Source organism: Zingiber officinale, chromosome 5B, assembly GCF_018446385.1.
Source record: "Zingiber officinale cultivar Zhangliang chromosome 5B, Zo_v1.1, whole genome shotgun sequence".
Taxonomy (NCBI): domain Eukaryota; kingdom Viridiplantae; phylum Streptophyta; class Magnoliopsida; order Zingiberales; family Zingiberaceae; genus Zingiber; species Zingiber officinale.
Window position 1 is genome coordinate 20241457 of NC_055995.1, and position 24010 is coordinate 20265466.

Here is a 24010-nt window from a genome sequence, read left to right on the forward strand (position 1 = left end):
TAAGAACCAAACTGTAAACATTTACTATGATATGCCAAGATGAATCCCATTCTTTGTGCTTACCTTCAGAAGATTCGTGCTCATCGTCGGCAGAGCAATTACAAAAATGAAGAGTTCTTCAATGGTCACAAACCAAATCTCAAAATTATACTTGGATGTTCCTCTTTTGAAGATAAGCAAGATCATATCTCTCACACCCTCTTGCACTTGGATGCAACATATATAAAGAAACAAGTGAGCTATATGGGCAATTTTTTAACTACCCATGCCCCCCACTTCTCCCACACCCATCACAAGGAATTAAAAGTTTCGCATGAGATAAACTCAAGGGAAAAACCTACGGGCAAAAGTCACAAAAGATTATTAGTATAATATTATATTATTTTTGACCTTTTATGTAATATCATTAAAGTTTTGGTGTAATCGACTTCAAGTCAAGGTTGATCAGGTTGTCTAAGTTCAAGTTGGCTTAAGTTTAAGTTTCAATATTTGATCAATATGTTAATAAGATGTCAAGCAGATCAATGTTTACTGGATACTTGATGGTGAAGAAGAGTCGAATAGATCAAGGTTGACTAAATACTTGATAGCAAAAGAGGTCAACTAAGTCAAGGTTGATCAAATACTTGACGATGTCAGAAATTAAATAAGGAGTAGGCACGAGAAGTCAAGTAGGTCAAGATTAATCGGATATTTGACTAGAAATAGACAATCAAACAAGGAAGTTGGAAAGAGAAAAGTCCAAGTAGATCAAAGTTGACTGAATATTTAGTGATTGGAAGTCCAACAAGAAAGTTGGAAAGAGGAAAGTCCAAGTGGGTCAAGGTTGACCAGATACTTAGTGATCTAAAGTCCAATGGGAAGTTGCAAGAGGAAAGTCTAAGTGGCTCAAGGTTGGTCAAACATTTAGTGATCAGAAGTCTAACGAAATGTTGGCAAGAGGAAAATCCAAGTAGGTCAAGGTTGACTGGACACTTGTGTTGGAAGATTATTGATGTAGTCGCTCCCCAGGTCAAGGTGGACCAGTTTGACGAACCTCGAGTGGATTCGAGCTTGAATTTTGATATTTGGACAATATGTGGTAGACAACATATTTGGACAATATGTGAGAAAGGTCAAGTAGGTCAAGGAGGACTGGTACTTGACTAGTAAAGTCCTAACTAGAGGTTAGGCAAGGCAAATCCTAATTACGGTTAGACAAGCAAAGTCTAAGTGGATCAAGGAGGAACACACATTAGCAAAGAAAAGCTCTAACTTTGGTTAGGCAAAGGGAAGTCCAAGTGGATCAAGGTGGATCACACGTTTGTAAGGAAAGTCTAAATGAGTCAAGAAGGACCACACGTTGGTAAGGAAAGTCCTAACTACGGTTAGACAAGCAAAGTCCAAGTGGATCAAGGAGGATCATAGGTCAGCAAAGGAAAGCCCTAACTGTGGTTAGACAAAGGAAAGTCCAAGTAGGTCAAGGAGGACATTACATTGGCAAGGTAAAGTCCTAACTGCGGTTAGACAAGAGAAAAATCCAAGTGGGTCAAGGAATTTCATATTTGGTGATTAAAAGTCCAACGGAAAGTTGGCAAAGTCCAAGTGGATCAAAAGGTTGACCAGACACTTGGTGGAGAAGTACCAATAGGTATGATTGACTGGAGGTTCAGTAAGGGAACCTTAGACTTGGGTTAAGTAAGTTCGGGTTGAGCAATCAATCAAGTGATTGACTAAGTGCTACACTAATCGATCAGTGGATAAATTGAGCTCACTTCTTTGTGACCCATCGAAGCATTCCCAATCGATCAGGTGATAGATTGGGTTGTGCCAATTTATCAAGTAATCGATTGGGCATGTTATCTTTGCGACAAATAGAGAGTGGCCGGATTGATTAGCTGATCAATTCAAGCCTCAGAATCAATTGGCTAATCGATTAGGAGTTGATTTTTTGTAAAGCATAGTAGCTATGTTATAAAAATGGTGAATCAATTGGGAAGGTGCCTAATCGATTATGAGGATTCTCGTGAGAGCACAAAGGTGATCTGGATCAATTAGGTGATCGATTCAAAAGCGTTTGATCGATTAGGTGATTGATTGGGAGAAAGGAAAAAAGAGTTGTTGCAAGGTTTGGACAGCTAGATGCACTCGAATTTGACATGGCAATCAATTGGGGGTAAGGTCAATCTATTGAGAGCCCTAATCCATGAGATATAAAGGCGACAATAAAGATTCAAACATAACTCTTAGTCTCCACTCTTCACCACCGATCCTTGAGTTTTAGAAGACAAGTATTGTTGCACTTTCCAACTGATCAAGAGATGTTTAAGAAAACAAATAAGGTTTTCATTTGTATTGTGTATTTTCTTCTTGTTTACATTATGTTTCTTATTTGTGAGCTTGTACAAGGTTTCTCCACATTCAAAGTGTTTTCGAGAAGGAGTATTTTCATAGTGAAGAGTGTACTCGGTGTGGATCCTTAGATTAGTCACCTCGTTGAGGTGGATACCAAGTAAATTTAGGTGTTAGCATTACTTCGAGTGTTTTCCTCTGTAACTCATCATTGAAGAAGTGATTGAAGATAATCACCTCCATCAAGCTCACTGGAGTGTTCTAACAAGTGTTATCAGAATGAGACCGATCTTCCTTAAACTAATCGCTGAGAGAGCAACTACTTAGAGGAAGAAGAAGACATTGAAGCCCTGATTTCAAAGTTAAGAAATTATCATTAAAAGAGCTCAAGTTCAAAAATGAAGTTTAGAGACAGATTCAGATATGATATCCAAGCACCTCCACCATTCAAAATTGGAAGCTTCAACCTTTGGAAATCAAAGGTTAAAACTTTTCTCATGATGAAGATAGAACAATGGTTTGCCCTAATGGAATTGATTTCAAACTCCAATTTATGGAAAAGAAAAGCTCCTTAAGAAGAAGAGATAGACCAAGGAGCAAGTCAAGAGATGCGAGGTTAACGAGAAGGTAACTAAATTATTGGTTAATTTAGTGCCAAACACCATCTTGTGCAAAATTAGGGAATATCAAGATGCCAAGGAGCTATGGAACAAATTAGCAAAGCTTCATGAAGACCCATCCTTAATGGAATGCAACAATGAAAGAAAAGAAGAAAACTCATTGTTTCATATGCATGAGGATTCTGAGATTGAGAGATTTTCAACATCCGAGGAGGAATTTGAAGAGCATCCACCTCAAGGATTGAGGGGGAGCATAGACTATTGATGTTAGAACAAAAAGAAGGATCATCATCATCCGTAGTCAATGAGGAAGAAAAAATGTCACCTCTATAAGCACAAATTGTGAAGGTATATCAATTTCGTGCATTAAAAATAAAGATCATATTATTTATTTTGAGTGTAGAGAAAAAGGGCACTACAAGAGCAAGTATCCTAAATTGGAGAGGAAGAATGGGCAAATGGCTCTTAAGATGAAGGAGAAGCCAAAGGAGGTAGGCCCTATGATACACAAGGGACTCTAGCACATTGTGTGCTTTTCTTGCAATCAAAAGGGACATTACTAGAACCAATGCCCAAGGGAAAAAGATCCGACCAAGAAGAAAGGAGGAAGCTCAAGTCGAAGGGGAGCTTCCAAGAATAACACTAAGGTCCCATTAGTTAATGGTGTTTCTTTGTGTCATGATAAAGAGTATGCTAGATCTAAATTTTATCATTTTAATGCTATTTATCATGAAAATAGAAAGCATGAAAAATCTAAGATTAATTATAAATTATTTCATGCCAGGACTACCTCATCTAAGGTTATGAAGGTAGATAATAATTTGGGCAAGAACTTTAAGAATTTTAGGTATATGCCTTAAAATAAAAATACTCAAGAAAATTAAGAAAAATTCAAATTTAAGGATTTAAGGAGAGAAAATCAAGTCTTGAGGTCAAGACTTGATAAATTGGAGAGGACCCTAGGGAAAATGACAAACAATGTCATAGGGTCAAAGAAGCAAAATCTAGGGATAGATAGGTAAGAGTCATTCAATGAAAAGAGAGGTTTACGATACAAGCCAAAAGCCAAGGAGAATGTACTCTCATACCATAGAGTTCCATATAACTATGGAACTAACCTAAGCCTAAGAAAGTCATTAAGAAAATTATAAGGGAGGTTATCCCTAGAGTTGACCGTGAGGAGTCTAGTGTGACCAAGGCTTCTAATAAGTCTAAGAAGGTTATCAAGAAGGTATTAAGGGAAGTTATTCCTAGTGAATACTTATAACAACTAAGAAACACCAATAGGTTTTGTGTTCCTAAGAGTGTATTCTCTATACCTAGATGAGTTTAGAGAGTGTCAACTCTAATTGGACGACTAGTTAACCCAACTTTGATGAACTTGGCATTTTGGGATATTTTCAAGGTACTATTACACCTTGAAAATGAGAAGGATTAATGTCTACTCTTTGGAAGAGTAAAATGTGTCAAAATTTAAAGATTTAAACCTAATTAAATTGATACAATTAGGTTGGAAGTCAAAGAAATGTCAAGTTGGGATTTTGACAATTTCTTTGGGAGATAGGACAACTAAGGATTATTTTTAAATTTAGTGATTAGTTAGTGATACTTAGATAATCTAGGTATTTCTTTTATGCTAAAATTATCATGATTGTGTGGCCATCATATGCCATGATATCATATTTAGCATTCATATATGTTTATAAAAAATGTCATATGTCATGTCATACATACATCATTATTCATGATAGTTTTCTTTTGAAAAATATGCATTTGATGTATATCATAGTCATTTTCATGTATTATTTTAAAATTCCTTGTAATTAAGGACAATGATATCAATTAACATCCTAGGTTGGATAATCAAAATTTAAATGCCTAGTTAGATATGCACGATCCTTTAGTTTTAGGGAAAACCCCATTATACATCTCATAAGAACCATAGGTTTGACTTGGATGTGTTTTTGAAATACATTAGATATAAGTGAGATGTTAGGAGGATGAACAAAACTCGAGGTGTTGATTTAGTGCATCTTTTGAGTTTTAGTTTCATCTAAATAATAGATTATGTAAAATCCAATCATTGGGAAAGCTAGTGTATAATTCATATACATTTAACCCAAGGAACGTGGTTAGAAGTAATGATTTGAAAAATATTTCAAAATTACTTTGAAAAACCTTAGTGAAGTCTATCTTTTGATAAGAGTTATTATTGATTAATTGGACACAAAGTAGAGTGAAACATTGAAGCTTTTCAATGCTTCTAATTTTGTATTAATATTTGAAAATGAGAGTTATTTTCATAGAAATTACTATTTTTCTATGATAGTATATGACATAAATAATGTCTACGTAAAATTTTATGATTTTTCGATAATCATAGAATTATTTAGGGATTTATGAAATTCGATCTAAAATTTATTTCAGAAAATCAGAAATCCAATCGATTAGGTGATTGATTGGGACTTCTCAATTGATCTAGTGATCGATTGAAGTGAGTTTTCTGTGAGAACAGAGGCTCGCAGAATCTATCAAGTGATCAATTAAACCCTTGGAATCGATAGATCGATTAAGGTGACTTTGATCGATTAAAACTCAACTTCAATCGATTGAAAAGACTGATTTTGGATGAAATAATTTGATTTCAGTCCATTAATCCTTGTTTAGTCATGTTAACCATATCTAACCCTAATAAATGCATTTATAAGTATTTAAGGATAGTTTTCTTAATAAAAATAAGAAAGGAATGGTTAAAGGGGACTAACTTGGAGTTTAGGATGAGGTTTAGTTTCAAAGTTGAATTTTGAATCTAAAAACTTTAATTTTGGGTTTCCTAAAGGTTTAGGAACTCCAAGTCATTGTTGGTGTAATAATAGAAGTTTGAGACATATTTTAAGGGGGAGTTCTCCTTAAAAGATATGATTTAAATTTTTGGGATAAGGAAACAATGAAAGGTTGAGAACCTTCATTGTTATGAGTGCTCGAGGATGAACATTAAAAACAATAAAAGATTGAAAATCTTCATTGTGATGGATAAATGCTTAAGGGTGAGCATACGATATATACTCAAGGGTGAGCACATGATACAATGAAAGGTATGCTACTTTCATTGCGTTTCTTTGACAAAATTGACTCTTAAGGGGAAGAGTTTTTAATGTGTGTTAAAGAGAGAGAAAATGTGAGGTTTAAGTTAGAAACTCACATTTATACTTTGTTCATGGGATGTGTTGGATCATGAAAGCGCTAGAGGGTTTGAACTAAGTACACAGTAGAAAAATGAAAATCACAACGCTAACAAGAACCAGTTTTACTTGGTTCAGAGCCTTTGTCGACTCCTACTCCAAGGCCCGCACTTGTTGAGTACTTTCGTTGGGTAATTACTAATAGTTTGCAAATTGATTACAACAAAAAGTACAAGAACTATTAAATTGAAATACCAACAACAATAAAGAAAAAAAATTGAACAACAAGTTATCGAAGTAACTTCGTAGCGTCGCAAGGGCAGAGCGCAATAGAACAATTGTAGAAGGACTTGTTGTGTTTGATGCTCTATGGAGGCCTTTTAAGGCATGCTCTAGGCACCCAGACAGTGACATAGATCTGGCCAATCAGCGAGCTCCAAATTTGCGACGAGATAGATTTTGCCTTTCAGGCGCCCGGATCCCTTCCGGGCTCCTGACCACCTTTCTCCAGAAATTCCTTTTCCTGCAAGAAAATGTAATGACCCGGCCCCTTGGGCGGCTCAACTAGCGACCCCTTATGTCGTCGATCGACGACCCTCGGTCATGCCATTACTCACTAGGTCTTCCCACCCCTGGCTAGTGGATTTTTTTCTTCCCCAGGATTCGAACTCTAGACCTCCAGGCTAAGTACTATAGTTTATGAATCCTGGTACCCAGGGGAAGTCTCTGGCAGAAGAAATTTTGGCAGCATCTCCCTTGTACGGGTGACAATCTGAAACTTTCTACATCCTCCAAATACCTCGGCCAACACTGCCGGAACATATATACATAACAGAAAAGTACAACAAGCAAGCATCCACGCAGTTAATAGTAAAATTGAACTAAAACATAAGATAAGGAAAACCAAGTCAAAAATCCTACTCAACAACACTCGTAAAGCTCAAATCCAAAATCCTACTCCACTACACTCATAAAATACAAATCACAACGAACTCACCTCTTCTGCCATCCAGGCAGGCATGTAGCAAAAACACATCCAAATAAAACTCGACAACAAAGATAACACAACATTTATAAAGCAAAAGTTGCATAAGTCCAAAACCTAGACAACCATATAACAAGAAAAGTACAATAAAAATGTCCATATGCAAATCCTCAAAATCTTGAGGGGACTAGCGACTGGAACTCCTCCAGACAGCCTCAACCTGAAAATAGAAACGGTGGAGGGTGTGAGTCCAACACTCAACGGATACCTAGTTGACATGCATAGTAAACAATAACCAGCAAAATAAATATGCGTTTAGTCTCCTAGATAGAAAATGCAAAACTGCAAAGTAAGGAGAAGCTGTACTAACCAGAACCTGAGTATAGGGACATCAAGGTCATCAGACCTAGAGTATCATATATCCTGTATGCATGTCAAACAATGCATCCATCCAATATGCAGCATATAAAGTGCAGCAAATACAAGCAATAAATGTAAATAATGCATATGATGCCAAAACATGTCCTGGTCACCCCTGACGCCAGTCAGCCATCTCACACACAATGGTGAGACCGAGTGGGTAGGGTTGTGACAACCATGCACTCTGCCATCACTACTCCTGATGAGTGACCGAGTGGACGGGATGCTGTCGAAATACACCTATCCTCCTACCCAAAATCATAAGTGGGGGAGCTTAATGCTCTCATCTCCCTGAGACAATCCAGTGGAGAGACCCCTAACGTGCTACCATGCTGCGTCACGCTACCCATGAGTGGACCAGCGGAGCACCGATAGAGCAAGCACTACACCCTGTCGAATATACCACTAACCCGTGAGTGGTGGTGTGTGCAGATCCATGTAACTGGTGATGCGCTCAACAATAATGGAGCCGACTATCGCGCAGCATGCAATCATGCGAGATGATGCATGACACTAAGCATAAAAATATCCTGATCCTATCCCTCCATATAATGTGTACCAAAATACGTGGATCAAATAATATGATCTAGGTACACCAGTCGGGTAAGGTATTTAACAAGTCCAGTATATCATAAAACATGACATGTCACTACCTCCATAACATAAGTAACAAACAGGGCATGAAAACTAAACAAGTAACAAACAAAACATAGTGACATGCCGATGCAGATACAAACATATTTAGTCCTACTTGTTAAAATCTACTATACATATCAACAAGATATATCAAAATAGATAGGTCAAGGTACCCGCCTCCAATATAGATCGAGCTCAACAATCGAAATGTCGAAGTGCTCGTCTCGAATCAATGTCCTATAATGAATCATACAATTTGGCTAAAACAAAATAGCTAAACAAAATCCTAATCTGATTAGGAAACTATGTTTTAATTCCATGTAATTATCTTATCTTTCCTTTATATTTAAAATCTTTATTTACCAGGAACCCTAACTATTCCAAATTTCCATTTTAGGTGTAACTATAGTAAGAATAAACTCCTCCTCTAATCAAATCCAAATAGTTATCCCTTCTATATTGGCATACTACAATTATCCAACATACCAAATACAAAACATAAACCTAAATTAACATTCCTTGCTGACCTATCAACCAATCATCTACAAGATGATCAAATTCTTTACCTCTTACCTCAATTCACAGCCGTAGTTGCTGCTGGAACAAGGCTAGCTACTGGATGGTATTTCTGCCGGAATAAAGGAACCTTACATAACAAAATTTTAGATCCACAGAATAGAACCTCACTCTTCTTCTCCAAGCTCGTGACCTAAATCCTCAGCCAAGAAATAGGAGGATCAAGAACAGAGAAGGAGACCTAGACCTATATCATGAATAGGATATAACACTTACCTTCCAGATCTGGCTAGGGTAAAGCTGTGTCATCGTGACGACTGATCGGAGCCGACAAAAGAGATCTAGGGCACGGTTGCACAAGGAAAAGGGCTGGGGGTGAAGCTAGCCCCTCTCTCGAACCTCCGGCAGAAGACCCTCGCCGGCGATCGGGTTGGCACCAAATCGATCCAAAGGCATCGAATCCAACCAATCCCCTCCAAGATATGGTGAACGGCGGTGGAAGGAGGTGCACAGCCACCAACGGTCCGCTCCCTTGGTGGTGCCGGTGTCGGAAAATAAAAACCGTCGAGCAGAGAAGGGGTCGGCTAGGGCACTCGAGATGGGGGAAGAGGAGAAGAATGGCAGAGGCGAGAGGCTTCCCTTGGCCACTACCTTAAACACGAGGAAGGAGAAACGGCGCGAGGAAGGGCGGCGGCGGCGCGTCTATTTGAGTAGGGAAGAGAAACGACAGGAGGTGAGGGCTAGGGCACGGGGCGCGACACGCGGGAGAAGAAAACGACAAAGTAGAAACGGAGGAAAATAAAATAAAAATAAAAATAAATAAAATAAATAAATTTTTCCTCGTTAAAATTGGGTAGCCTAAACAGGCTTTCCCATGGCCCAATTTTGATCCCCGTAACCTAAGTCATACGAGCTCCGAAAAATTTCTAAAAATTTGAAAAAATTCCTTATTATTATTCGCCCTTTTTTTCGGTATTTTACAGAAAATGTTAGTCTGAGGAAAAATAAAAGTTAAACTACCCTGCAAAATAGAAGTTAGCACAATTTATAATCAAACAGAGTAGTAATTAGATTCTGTCTTCTCGAGACCGGAATCTAGTTACGATCTCAACTTAGATTTTTGAAATGGATCTAAGTTGGATCGATGTCTAAGTTCCCTAACCAGGAACGCGTCCTCAAAAGTCACTCCCCTCTAGTAATTTACCTTAACTTACCTGCTAGACGTCTGGTCAGCCCGTCGATCTGTTTGGATTTCGTGCCAGCTATCAGGTCAGCCCGTCGACCTAGCTAGACTTCGTGCCAGACATCCGAGCAGCTCGTCGACCAATCTGGACTTTGTGCCAGCTATCAAGTCAGTCTATCGACCTAGCTAGGCTTCATGCCAGCTATTCGGTCGGCCCGTCGACCTAGCTGGGCTTCTCTTGCACACTTCGTCATCAAAGTGTTAGATCACTATGAAAATAACTTAACCTACTTTGTCATTCATCAAAATCTGAGCTAGACCGTCAGTGCTAACCACACCAACAATCTCCACCTTTTTGATGCAATGACAATCTGGGTTAAGTTAGTGAAAATTATGCAAAACATAAGTAATTATAAGACACGACATGGTTTTTAAGTTAGCCTTGTTTTATGTTTGGTATTTTATTGCTAACTAACTTAAACCACCTAATCCTCCCCCTTTGGCATTCATAAAAAAATGGCAAGCATAGATAGTTTTCAGGTTGACAACAGAAAATAAGTTAACCACCTAATAAAATTTTCAGGTTGACCTGGGGGAGTTAACTTAGAAAAATAAGTTAAAGGAAATTTTTGAAAAAGTTATTTAAAAAATCAGAAATTGTTTTCAGCATCCTTTAACTTTTTCAAAATAGCTAAAAAAAATAGCTAACTTTTTTATCAGAAATACTAAGGCAAAGACCTACTAACTTTGTACGTTTAAATAAGTTTATAAAATTAAGGTAATTTTAAGAGTATCCTTCAAAAAAAAGTTTTGTAAAATTAAAAAAATTTTAAAACATAAGCTTGTAAAATTAAACCAATTTTCAAACATAAGTCCAATTTTTAGAAATAAGTTTATGAAAGTCCTTTTCAAAAATAAGTTTTTGAAAGCCATTTTCAAAAATAAGTTTTTGAAATCCATTTTTAAAAATAAGTTTTTGAAATTTATTTTCAAAAAATAAGTTTTTGAAAGACATTTTCAAAAATAAGTATTTTCAAAACAAATTTACTAAAGTATTTTTAAGGAAATGAAAAATACTTTTCAAAAGTAATTTTGCAAAAATATTTTCAAAGAAGAGAAAATAATAAGTATGAAAATAATTAATCCTCCCCTGAACCTGACATTAGAAAAAACTTCAACTGTCTTACCATAAGTTACTTACTGACTATCAGAAGATAGCATCTTTTACTTGGTTAGTCAGGTTAAGTTGATTGTATTCAGTTAGTGTTTGACTAAGCTGAAATACTTAACCTGATTAATATTTGTTTAGTTTTTAATGCCCAGACTTATGATGATGCACTGATATAAGCATCTTTTAAGTCCAGGCAATTTGCCTATACATCTCACCCCTTTCTAAGTTCAAAAATACACAAACAAGTTAGCCTAGTGTGTTGGTGAGATGTTCAAACCTTAGGCCTATAGGAGCATGTTTTCTAAGGGATTGATCTATTCTAAGGCTAAAACTGATTTTCAAAAATTCTACAAATAGGAAATTTTGAGAAATATAAAAATTTTTACCCTAGAATTTTAAAGACAATTTTTTAAGATAATTTTGCAATTTAAAAATTTTAGTCTATTAAGCATATTCATAATTTTCGACGTAGATTACTAAACTCACTTTCAGAGAGGGGTTTAGTGAATATGTCAGCTAAATTAGACTTGGACTCAATGTATTTGAGTTTAATATCTCCTTTAGTGACATGATCCTTGATAAAGTGATGCCTAATTTCAATGTGTTTGGTTCATGAATGATGCACAGGATTTTTTGTTAAATTAATTGAGCTAACATTATCAATTAACATTGTTACTTTTGTAAAGTTTAAATTAAAATCTTTTAAGATGTGCATCATCCATAATAATTGTGGGACACATTCTCCTATAGCTATATATTCTGACTCAGTAGTAGATAGGGCAATATAGTGTTGCTTTCTACTAAATTAGCTGACAAGCGATGGGCCCAACAATTGACACCCACCACTTGTACTCTTACGATCTAATTTACAGCCAGCATAATCCGAGTTAGAATAGCCTATTAGTTCGAAATTATTTATCCTAGGATACCAAATTCCTACATTTGATGTTCCCTTAAGATATTTAAAGATTCTTTTGACTTGAGTCAAATGAGATTCTTTAGCATAGGTTTGGTATCTAGCACACATACTAACTGTAAATAAAATATCAGGTCGACATGCAGTTAAGTGCAGTAGGCTACCTATGTCACTCCTATAGTATTTTAAATCAACTAATTTGACATTAGAGTCATCATCTAGGGTTGTGTTAACTGTCATAGGTATCTTTAAATCTTTAGTATTTTTGTAAAATACCATAACAAAATAATAGGATTTAATGGATGAATAATCTTAACGAAATTTTTATAAAGTTTTAGAAATTTTCTGAGAATTTTTCGGAGTCTGTATGACTCTTTTCGAGGGGATGAATCGGCTGGGTTAAGTGGAGGCCTGTTCGAGATACCCAAATTTAATGAGAATTGATTGAGGAATTAACTTAGGTTTTAATAAGCCAAATTGATCCTGTCCGAAAGCTGAATCAACGGACGCTGGGCACGTGGCGCTCTCCGGGTCGATGACATGGATCTCCGACTGGTCGCACGAACCTCCGGCGAACCTGCACAGAAGTCGGGTTGGGAAGGGGTTCCCGGCGGCGACCCTCCGACGCTCAAGTCAGGTAAGCGAGTAGTGAAGAAGTGGCTCCAAATATTGTAGAATGCGTACCTCCGGCGAAGGGTGAGGACCCTTTATATAGAGCTGTGAAGAGGCTCGGGCACATATACCGAGGTGCATACGTGTCCTCTGTCCATACCTCGGTATGGGCTTGTCAGAAGAGCTTACCTGACCCCTTACTACTACAGTCCGAGCACGTCTTTGATGGGACAGTGGACTCCTGTCATAAGATCCTGTGTATGGCCTGCTCCTCAAACATACCCGTTGTCAAAGGATGTTTCCTTGTCCTGTTGTCTATTCTTACTCCGTCTCGAGTGTCCGTCCGGTCAGCAATCCCCTTACGTCCGACCTGTCTTATGTTGTGTGGACTGTTCGCAGTGTTGCTACTTTGTGCCTTCGGCCGAGCGGGCTACCCGCTCGGCCATACGACTCTGTTCAACATAAGCGTCGGAACCCCGACTATGGTCGGGCTGCCTTCCGTTCGGCCCGGCATGCTTCCGTTCGGCGCGGCATCCTTCCGTTCGGCCTGGCATGCTTCCGTTCAGCCCGGCATGCTTCCGTTAGGCGCGGCATCCTTCTGTTCGGCCCGGCATGCTTCCGTTCAGCCCGGCATGCTTCCGTTGGCATGGCATGCTTCCGTTCGGCCCGGCATGCTTCCGTTCGGCGCGAACTTGGGGTTGACCTCCAAGTGTCTTTGACCCTCCGCCCATGAGGGTCCCCCGTCCTTACCACCGGATCAGTGTTGCTTTCTACTAAATTAGCTGACAAGCGATGGGCCCAACAATTGACACCCACCACTTGTACTCTTACGATCTAATTTACAGCCAGCATAATCCGAGTCAGAATAGCCTATTAGTTCGAAATTATTTATCCTAGGATACCAAATTCCTACATTTGATGTTCCCTTAAGATATTTAAAGATTCTTTTGACTTGAGTCAAATGAGATTCTTTAGCATAGGTTTGGTATCTAACACACATACTAACTGTAAATAAAATATCAAGTTGACTTGCAGTTAAGTGCGGTAGGCTACCTATGTCACTCCTATAGTATTTTAAATCAACTAATTTGCCATTAGAGTCATCATCTAGGGTTGTGTTAACTGTCATAGGTATCTTTAAATCTTTTGTATTTTTGTAAAATACCATAACAAAATAATATTAAAATAATAGGATTTAATGGATGAATAATCTTAACGGAATTTCTATAAATTTTTAGAAATTTTCTGAGAATTTTTTCGGAGTCTGTATGACTCTTTTCGAGGGGATGAATCGGCTGGGTTAAGTGGAGGCCTGTTCAAGATACCCAAATTTAATGAGAATTGATTGAGGAATTAACTTAGGTTTTAATAAGCTAACCCTAAGTATTTAATCAAGTTCCCAATTCCCTCTTCTCACTTTCCCCCAATCTCTCTCTGCTCAACACCTTCTCCTCGATGTCGCAAGGAAATCGATCACACCGGTGCCGTTCGACGCACCTTCGACCGGGCTTCCCTTGTCCCTCTCCCTCTCACGGCGTGGAGCCTTTCTTCTCTCTCTCCCTTCTCGCAATCGAGCTACGGCCGACCGCTGAACTTGAGCACCTTCTTCTTCCCTAACTCATCACCGACGAAGATGTCGATCATCAGCACTGATCGTCGACTGGCGACCTACCTTAATGTCGGCACAGATCCATCATCCTCGACCGTGAGTTATGCCCTAGATTTAATTGACGTCGCCGAGCCCTAACCTCTCGGTCTACTTCCGATCCATAGCCATCTGCGGTCGAGCGCTACCCGAGCGTCGTTGCTTCTCCATTTACTTCTCTCTCGATCTCACGGCGCCGCTTGATCGCCGTTTACCTTGTTGCGCAGCACCTATTCGGCTGATGCCACTGACGCCGTCGTGGTCGCACGCTACCAGTGGGGCAAAGGTCCGTCGATCTTCTTCCTCCTGCCAATTGCCACCTACCTCTACAACTGATCGTTACTGATCCGCCTTGTGCCCTAGTTGTAACCATCAGAGAGCTTCTGTTCCAATACGAGGCCATCTTCTAATCCACTACCGGTAGCTCCTCCCCATTTCGTTCCTCTATAGTACTATGCATTCAAAATGTTTTCCCTGTTGTAAGTTTCCTAGCCGATCGGAACTAAAGAGTGTCATCCACAACAGATGGCCTTCGGGATCTCATTGTGAGCAGATTATTGGCCTCTCCTGCTCACTGCCATTGTCGTTGAGCTCAGTTGCCAGGGATTCATTATAGGGAAGGGGGTGATTGAAGAAGGTAAGCCTTGATTTTGATTTCCAGGGGTTGTGTAAACATATTTGCTTCCATAAGTGGAATAAGATTTGGATTAATCTTTGGATGTGGTTGAATGATGGTTAGGTTTTGGTGCCAATGGATTTAAGCTCCTATTGAGATATTGGCATCGATCCTTATTCATACATCAGTGTAAGTCTCCATTACTATTTTTCCTCTTTGATTTCCACTGTAGACTATTTTGTCAAGATTTTCCACTGTGATTCATGTTTTGCTCTGATTAAATTGTAATTTGTGAAGGAAGAGTTCGATATTGGATTGGGTTAGATTATGTGGGTTGGATTCATGATGTGTTGATTATTATGTGGATTGATTGTTATTGAGACGAATGTTTTTGGTTGAATGGAGAATTGATTCATTGCTGGAATTGGGTGAGTTTTGGATTGATTGTGAGTGAGATTAATTGAAGTGGATGAATTATGTGGGGTGGATGCATGATGTTTAGTATATGATACTAGGGATTGAATGATGAGTAATTGAGGTTAATCATTAATTAGGATAATTAATGATCATTTGGATTAGGGTTTTTCCTATTAGTTGGATCTTGGGGTTTAGCTAAATATTGCATATGTAATTAGCTAAATTGTAATTATGTGATTTGCAGGACGTTGATTTGAGACGAGCGTCTCAACATGGAGATAGTCAAGACGATCTATATAAAGGCGGGTACCTTTGACTTATCTCATTTGATATTGTCATTTTGATATGCCTAGTAGGTTATATCTAGTAGTAATGATTATGTTTATATATGCCTTGGTATGTCACTACTTGATACCCGTAGTATGCCCTTATTGCGGTCTGTTCTGCATTATTACTTATGTCCTCTTGATTCTTGCATTGTGTACTTACGTAGTGACATACAATGCATTACCGGATACAGGTCTAGTTACTAGATATACTTGGCATGTGTGCCTAGTGTTATTACTTGGCATATGTACATAGGTTTATTACTTAGCATGTGTACCTATGTTTATTACTTTGCATGTGTACCTAGGTTTACTATCTAGCATGTGCCTAGATCATTGTTATGGACTCATGTGTACCTAGGTTTACTATCTGGCATGTGTACCTAGATCATTATTATGGACTAAGTTTTCCTTTTGGTACACATTATGAGGAGGCTGGTATTTTCAGGAGTTACATGCTTTAGTATCATGCACCATTTTGCATGATTGCATGCTGAGCGATTGTTAGCTCCATTGTTGTTGAGTACATCGCTAGTTACATGATCTGTACACACAACCACTCATGGGTTAGTGGTATATCAGATAAGGTGTGTGCATTTTTTGCTTTATCTGGTCTCCGCTGGTCCGCTTATGGGTAGTGTGATTGTAGCATGATAGTGGACAGAGATCCCTCCTCTTGACTATGACATAGGGAGATGAGAGCTTAGGTTCCCCCACTATGTTTGAGGTAGGAGGATAGATGTACTCCGATAGCATCCTGTCCACTAGGTTACTCAGGAGTAGTGATGGCAGAGTGCACAGTTGTCATAGCCCTACTCACTCGGCCTCACCATCGCGTGTGAGGTGGTTGACTGGTGTTAGGGGTGACCAAGTCATTTGCATCATATGCGTGGATTGCATTTATTGTTTGTGATTGCTGCATTTTGGTGGTTGCATATGATTGACATGCATACAGGAGACATTATATATTTGGTATGATGACCCTGCATCTATTAGTGAGGTTCACAACCTTATGTCAGGATAGGAGGCCCTGGTGAGTATAGTTCTTCTGTTGTTCAGTTTTTCATTACCTTTTATTGTTCAAGAGACTGTACTGTATGATTATTACTGGTAGTTATATTTTACTATGCATGTCTGCTAGATACCCGCTGAGTATGTTATACTCACCACCCTCTATTTCTTTTCTTGTTATTTTCAGGTTAGCACATAGATATGTCATGTCGCTTGGAGTATCATGTCTGCCAGTTCCACGTCACATCGAAGGAATATTTTCGGTGTTAGCTCTCCTTTACTTGTCTTACGTTTTGTTGGACTTGCTATTGTATAAATTCGACTTTGTTCTTTTATGTTTGCTATGGGGAGTTGTATTTTGTTTTGTTGTGGTTGTGTAAGCCTAACCAGCTAGCAGTTTTCATTTTTAGTTTGTATGAGTTTTCTTTCAATTTTCGCTGTGTTTTAGTACGGTTGTGTGGGATGTTTGATATATATAACTGCGTGGTTGTATATATATTCTAGCTGTGCGGGCTGATACATTCTTGTGGATGTATATATATGATTCAGATTGTCACCGATACAGGGAAGATGCTGCTGGATTTTCCTCTAGCAGGGACTCCTCTAGGGCATGACAATTTTCCATCCCAAATTTTTTAAGTAGTTCTTTAATATATTTTTGTTGATAAATGTAGTTTCCTTCATTTGTTTGTTTGATTTGTAATCCTAAAAAGTAAGTTAATTTACCTACCAAACTCATTTCAAATTCTTATTCCATTAGAGTTATACATTCTTGTAACAATTCTGAGTTAGTTGATCCAAAGATTATATCATCTACATAAACTTGGGCTATAAAGATATCCTTTTGGATTGATTTGACAAATAGGGTTGGGTAAAATTTACCTCGGTGGAATCCTTTGGATATTAGGTAAGAGGTCAACCTTTCATACCATGCCCTAGGTGCTTGCTTAAGTCCATATAAGACTTTCTTTAGTTTAAAGACATATTCAAGATGATCTAAACTTTCAAACCCAGGTGGCTGACCTACATAGACTTCTTCTTTTATTAGTCCATTTAGAAAGGCGGATTTGACATCTATCTAATAGAGTTTGAACCCTTTATGGGTTGCATAGCTAAGTAACATTCTAATGGACTCTAGTCTAGCTACTAGGGCATAAGTTTCATCGTAGTCAAGTCCCTCTACTTAACTAAACCCTTTAGCAACTAGCCTAGCTTTATTTCTAGTGATTTCCCCAGTTTCGCTTAGTTTATTTCTGAACACCTATTTTGTTTCTATTATCTTTTTATTTTTAGGTGGTGGTACTAGGTCCCAGACTTGGTTTCTCTCAAATTAGGCTAGTTCTTCTTGCATAGCTATGATTCAATCTGGGTCCAGTAAGGATTCAACTATAGTTTTGGGTTCAATTTTAGAAATTAGGGATATTTGACTTAGGTTATGAAAGGATGACCTAGTCTGAACCCTTAGGTCTGGATCACCAATTATTTGGTCATTTGGGTGATTTGGGTTGACTCTTATGGTTCTAGATGGTTGATTCACTTGAAGGTGATCTTCTTCTTCGTGATTTAAAGATTCACTGGTTTCCTCTTGATTAGGGTTACCTTGAACAAAATTAATTGGTTGAATCTGAGTTTGTTCTAGGTTTCAGTTAGACTCTTCAAATTTCACATTTGAGGTTTCTTCAATTCTTAGTGTAACTTTATTGTAAATTCTATAACCTCTTTTGTTCAGTGAATATCCTACAAAAATTCCATCTTCTATTTTAGAAGTGAACTTTCTTAAGTGTTCTCTTGCATTTAGTATGTAGGGTGGGCACCCAAATACTTTAAAGTATTTGATATTGGGTTGTTTATTATATTATATTTCAAAGAAGGTTTTATTATGAGTTTTATTTAGTGTGGTTCTATTTTACACATAACATACTATAATAACAGCTTCTGCCCAAAGTTATTTAGGTAAGTTATATTCATTTAACATTGTCCTAGAGGCTTCAAGTAGAGTTTTGCTTTTTCTTTCTACAATTCCATTTTGTTAAGGTGTTTTAGGACACGAAAATTCGTGATGATATCCGTTTTCAAGACAAAATTGGTTGAAGTTATGATTTTTAAATTCACCTCTGTTGTCACTTCTAATTCTTTTAATTTTTAGGTCCTTTTCATTTTCAACTTATTTATAAAAATTCGTAAAGATTTCAAATGTTTCATATTTATTTTTTAAGAATTTTACCCAGGTGAATCTAGAGTAGTCGTCTATTATTACTATACAATATAAGCTACCATTTATTGATTTGACCCCATGGGAGTCAAATAAGTCTAAGTGTAAAAGTTCTAGTACTGAGTTTGTTTAAAGTTGATTAGTTGGCTTGTGAGTAGATTTTATTTGTTTTCCTTGTTGACAAGTATTACAAATTGTTGAGTATAAGTTAGGTAGTTTTGGTAATCCTCTAACTAATCCATTTAATTTTCTTATATTTATGAAGTTAGTGTGTGACATTCTTCTCTGCCATAACTAGATTTCTTCTTTTTATGTTAAGTAACACTTAATTGAAGAAGTGATTAGGTTAATTGCATAGATGTTGTCTTGTCTAAACCCTTTTAGACTTATCGTAGGGTTATCTAAGTGCTTGATTAAGCATACCGAAGATAAAACCTAACCTTATATCCAGTGTCACATAATTAACTAATACTAAGAAGATTATATTTGAAATTTTCAACAAGTAATACTTTTGTAATCATAAAGTCAGTTCTAAGTTCAATATTACTTATACCAATTACCGTGAGTTTACCGTTATTCCCAAAGCAACTGTTCTTAAGCTTTTGTAGGTTAGTGCAGTGAATTTGGTGTGATCCCCAATCACATGTTTGGAACAACCACTGCTCCAGATCCACTTGGTTTCCTACAACACGTAGGAATTTAAGATTCGTTTGACTTTCAATTTAATTTTACTTGAAATGATTTTAAATTTAACTATATAGTTAAAGATTTTTAAACGAATTTTTAAGTTAAGTTAATTTTTAAAATAATTTTTAGGTAAAATTAATTTTTAAAATAATTTTTAAGTTAGATAAATTTTTAAAAAAAAATTTTAAGTTAAATTAATTTTTAAAGAAAATTTTAAGTTAAATTAATTTTTTAAAATAATTTTTTAAGTTGAATTAATTTTTCAAATAACTTTTAAGTTAAATTAGTTTTTAAAATAATTTTTAGGTAAAATTAATTTTTAAAATAATTTTTAAGTTAAATTAATTTTAAAATAATTTTTAGGTTTAATTAATTTTAAAATAATTTTTAGGTTTAATTAATTTTTAAAATAATTTTTAGGTTAAATTAAATTATAAAATAATTTTTAAGTTAAATTAATTTTTAAGTTAAATTAATATTTTAAAATAATTTTTTAGTTAAATTAATTGTTAAAGTAATTTTTAAGTTAAATAAATTTTTAAAATAATTTCTAAGTTAAATTAATTTTTAAATTAATTTTTAAGTTAAATTAATTTTAAAATTATATTTAAGTAAAATGAATAATTTTTAAAGTAATTTTTTAAGTTAAATTAATTTTTAAAATAATTTTTAAGTTAAATTAATTTTTAAAATAATTTTTAAGTTAAATTAATTTTAAAAATAATTTTTAACTAAAATTAATTTAAAATAAATTTTTTAATTTAATTTAATTTTTAAAAATAATTTTTGAATTTAAATAAATTTTTAAAGTAATTTTTAAGTTAAATTAATTTTTAAAATAAATTTTAAGTTGAATTAATCATTAAAATAATTTTTTAGTTAAATTAATTTTTAAAATAATTTTTAGGTTAAATTATTTTTTAAAATAATTTTAAAGTTAATTAATTTTTAAAATATTTTTTAAGTTAAATTAATTTTTTAAATTAATTTTTAAAATAATTTTTAGGTTAAAATAATTTTTAAAATTAAATTAATTTTTAAAGTAATTTTTTAGTTAAATTAATTTTTAAAATAATTTTTAGGTTAAAATAATTTTTAATTTAAATTAATTTTAAAGTAAATTTTTTAGAAAAAAAAATTAAAATAATTTGAAATTGAATTTTCAATTGAATTTTAAATTAAATTAAATTTGATTTGGTTTAATTTAATTTAATTAGATTAAATTTAATTTAATTTGGTTCGATTAGATTTGATTCGATTCGATTCGATTCGATTTGGTTCAATTCGATTCGATTCAAGTCGATTCGATTAGATTTGATTCAATTCTATCTGATTTGATTTGATTCAATTCGATTTGATTTGAAATCCTTAGTCATCTCACCGGATCTTTGTTTCAATCAGGGAAGCCTATAATTTTTATGAGATGAAGTTATGTTCAATTTTTAGGGTTTGATTTAACTTTGTGTTAGATTTAGGTTTAGCTTTGGGGTCAATAAATAGACATTCTTTGGATAAACTTATGGGCTATGGTGAGTCACTTGGACATCATTAGAGTAATCATGCCTTCGAGTTTTTTCAAATAGTCCTATCCACTGAACTTAGTATAAAATCTTGGTCTAACTAGTTAGGATTCGTAAGGGGTAGCTTTAGTTAGTTCCACTCAGCCAAATGCACTAGGTCGAAGCCATATCTTCCTAGACATGCATAGACTGAGCTTCCCTAACCTACTATCATCCAAAACTTCACCAGTATCGTAGGTCAAGTTAAACTGAGTCTCTTTTTAAACTAATCCTAATCACCCTGCTGGGTAGGTTATTTTTTGGAGGTGCCAGCTATTCTGGAGCCCCCCTGAATTATTGGTCTGTAATTTTAAGTTTTAATTATGGATTTATGTCGATTATTTTTATAATTGAAATTGACTTGATGATAGTCTGATTTTCGGTAGGTTCTAAAATAATTTGATTTTGGTTTAGTTGGTCTAGGATTGTGTTTTGGTTTATATGATTTTACATAATATATTTCATTTTTAGGTACATAGTATTGATTTAATCCTACTTGCATATTTAGACACGTTTTCAAAACCCAAGCTTTAGTTTGTGGATTGTTTTGAGTTTTTAGAGATACAAATGATTTATTTGTATTTGACTTCTATCCAAGTCCAGATTTATTGTAAACAGTCTTTTGATTGTTTAAGATAAGATCTAAATTTTTAGATCTAGCTGTAATTTTTTCAAAAAGCTCTTTTAGTCTTTTAATTTCAGCTTTTAGTGTTGAATTTTCCTCCTCAAGTGTTCAAACTTGATTTGGATTAGAATTTGTAATTTGTTCCTTGAGGTGTTGGTTCTCCTCAAGGAGTATTTTATTTTGATTTTCAATTGCAGTTAACTTTCTATCTAAACATGCAATAATTCTAAAAACTTTTTATTTAAACTAAGGTATACCTCCTCAGGACCTTCAAAAACGAGTACGGACTCGTGGCTCGATTAGGGTTCAGACCTGTCTTTTGATTCGTCCTCCGATTCTGATTCGCGGGCCATCAGCGCAAGGTGGCATTGATGCCTCTAATCTTCGGCTTCTGATTCTTCTGAAGATGAATCACCCCACATTGATTTAAGTGCCTTCTTCTTGGTTGTCTCTGAATTATCGTTCTTCAATTTTGGACACTCGTTCATGTAGTGACTCTTCTTGTTTCATCTGAAGCAAGTCACGTTTCTTGGTTCAATTGTGGAGTTAATCTTCTGCAGGTCCTTCCTACTGAAGTTCTTCTTTCTTCTGGTGAACATCTTTCTTACCAAGTTCACCAGGTACTCTTCGTCTTTTGAATCTTGGTCAGACTCATCTTCAGGTTCAGGCTTGGTCTTTGTTTTTTCCTTGAAGGAACCTATAAAAAGAGCGATACCTTTCTCGGTTCAAGCGTTAGTTTGCTCATGTAGCTCAAGTTCACAAAACAACTCGTCTAACTTTAATTTAGAAAGATTCTTCAAAATCTTATAGCCATCCATGATGGATGCCCACAATATATTTCGAGGAAACGCGTTTAGAGCGTACCTGATCAAGTCACGGTTCTCCATTTGGTGGTCGATAGTGTGAAGTCCATTGAAGATATCCTTGATCCTCGTGTGGAGCTGACTCACAGATTCTCCTTCCTGTATCTTAATATTAGATAATTTATTTAAAAGGAGGTCTCATTTGGTTACCTTGGCATCGTTGGTTGCCTCGTGAAGTTCGACGAGCTTGTCCCATAGTTCTTTTGTGTTCTGGTGTGGTCCCACTCGGTTCAGTTCCTCCTTTGTTAGCCCACATTGTAGTGTGTTGAGTGCTTTGAAATCCGTCTAGGCTTTCTTCTTCATGTCTAGATTCCATTGTTTTGGGTCCAATAGATTTTCGGAGTTATCGACAGGTGCCTTGTAGCCACGGGTGACGCTTAACCACTGGTCGAATCGGTCTTTAAGAAGACCTCCATGTTGGTGTGGGAAGCATCTGACGATCGAAACTAAGTTTTGATAATGACGAAGGGTTCAAAGTTAAGGTTATTTGTGGTCTAATGTGTTTGAATGAGTTTGCAGGAAAGTCCTAAGTGTACTTAGGCAAAAGTCCTAACTACAGTTAGGCGGGTGAAAAAACCTAGGGGGTGGTAACCCTAGGTCTTAGGGGGTGGTAACTCTATGCGGAAAGTCTTGACGGGTCGAGAGCTTTGGGCAAAAGTCCTAGGGGGTAGTAACCTTAGGTGGAAAGTCTTGGTGTCGCGAACCAGGTGGAAAGACTGGGCGGGTCATGGAGCAGACTGTTGGAACTTTCAGGCCGCAAAAACTACTTTTTGAGTTACGGAAACCCCGAAGTCTTGCCACGGATCCGTGCGAAGACATATAAAATAAATCATGTACATGTTTTATCCTAGATCTACACTAGATCTACATGAAAAAGGGAAGTATATCTTTGAAGCGAAGCCCTTCGCAAATCCTGCTCGCCCAAGCTCCGTCGAATCTCAAGTGTGTTCAAGTGTACACACCTCTAGAAGTATTCACACGAACAAGAGATGGAGAGGAAACCTTAGAGTGTGCTACCACCCCAAGGAGTCTCGGCCAAGGAGGAGAGGGAGAGAAGAGAAGAAGAGAGGAAGAAGAAGAAGGAATCAATTAGCACACAGTTGCACTTATTCCCTCCTCTTAAGTGGTCGACCACTTCATTGTGAGTTTGTAACCTCTATGGAATATCAAGAGTCAAGGCTCTTGGTTTCCCTCATGAGGTGGCATACCATGAAGTTGCCTTGATGATGTGGCACATCATCATTGGTCGGCCCTATGCCAAGTCACAATGACATGGCATTTGGTCAAGTCAAGGTTAAGTCAGACTTGACTCTTCATCTTCCCTCTCATGTCAAGTCAAACTTGACTTAAATCCCCCATGGTTGATCAAATCTAACCATAGATTCAAGTCAATTTGATTTAATGAATCTCTATTCATTAAATTAAATTGATTCAATGAGTCATAATCTAAATTAGACTCATTCAACACATGAATCAA